At 40.0% G+C, this 1287-nt stretch overlaps 1 pseudogene; it reads left to right on the top strand.

Annotated features, from left to right (window-relative positions):
• The window catches only part of LOC106773430, a 16787-nt pseudogene extending 15500 nt beyond the window's left edge, over positions 1–1287 (top strand).

The raw sequence follows: 1287 nt of genomic DNA, 5'->3' as shown, positions 1-1287 counted from the left end.
TTTTAGGATCGTTAAATTTACTGTTTTCGTTTGCTTTTGATTGTGTTGATTTGGTTGTGATGTTAGCTTTAGTATCCAACTGTTTCAATCCTGTTAGTTAGGTTTAATTTGCGTGTTTTAATTTAGTCTAATTGCATTCACAAAAACACTTTCAAACCCCCACCCTTTTGTGTTAGACCTAATTACTGAACCATGGTTTGGTCCTTGAGAGACGACCTAGGAGTCACTTCCTAGTCTATACTACATTTCTTTTATGCAATAAAATTTGTATGGGCCGCGACAGCTCATCAAATTTTGGCGCCGTTGTTGGGGATCAACGGTTCGGTTTTAGGTCTTTTGTTGTGTTAGTGTGTGTTATTTTGTCTTGTATTGTGAATGTGATGTTCTGTTTGTGTGTCGTCATGTGTTGTTGCATTTAGGTAGATTTAGTTGCATATTTTCATTTCATTCTTCTTTCCCCCTTCTTTCTTTCTACATGTCCACCTATCTTGATTTTGTGAATACTGCTTCTTCTGCCTGTGTCTATGATTATGATTCTCTTTCTGCATCTGACTCTNAGTATGGTTCTCATATATACTCTGCTGATTTCTATGTTGAGAACAGAACGGTTCCTCCTCCATCTTATGAGAGTGCTCCTAGGGAGCCATTTCCACTTGATGAGGAGGATATTCGTTGTGTTTTCGACACTAGACTGATACATTGGCTGCCTAAGTTTCATGGTTTTGCAGGTGAATGCCCACATATACATTTGGAGGAATTCTACACCATTTGCTGTTCAATGAAACCTCCAGGTATCCCGAATCATGACATTTTCATTAGGGCATTTTATTACTCACTACAAGGAGCGACAGAGGATTGATGTTATTATCTTACTCCAGGATCCGTCACTAGTTGGGAAGATCTTGAGCATCAGTTTCTGGACGAATTCTCCCATTTGCAGTATGGTTACAACAACAATCCTGGGTGGAATGATCCTAACANGGGATGGCATGGTACTCCACAACGCCAATATCAAGAACNGNCATTTCAGACTCCTTGTATGCATTCTTCACCTGTCCATGAACCACAACAACTGAATTTTCATGAGCCTGCCCAATTAGCTCCTCACCCTACTACTTCTNAGCCTACATTGAAGGAGTTGTTGAGACAGATGACTGCTCAAAATATGCAGTTTCAACAGGAAACCAGAGATCAGATTATGCAGTTTCAGGAGTTTCAGCAGGAATTTATAGCTTCATTTCAGAGTTTGAGCAATCAGTTGGGGCAGATGGCAACTCAACTCACTGA

Source organism: Vigna radiata, chromosome 9, assembly GCF_000741045.1.
Source record: "Vigna radiata var. radiata cultivar VC1973A chromosome 9, Vradiata_ver6, whole genome shotgun sequence".
NCBI lineage: Eukaryota > Viridiplantae > Streptophyta > Magnoliopsida > Fabales > Fabaceae > Vigna > Vigna radiata.
This window is presented reverse-complemented; position numbering and strand designations above follow the sequence as displayed.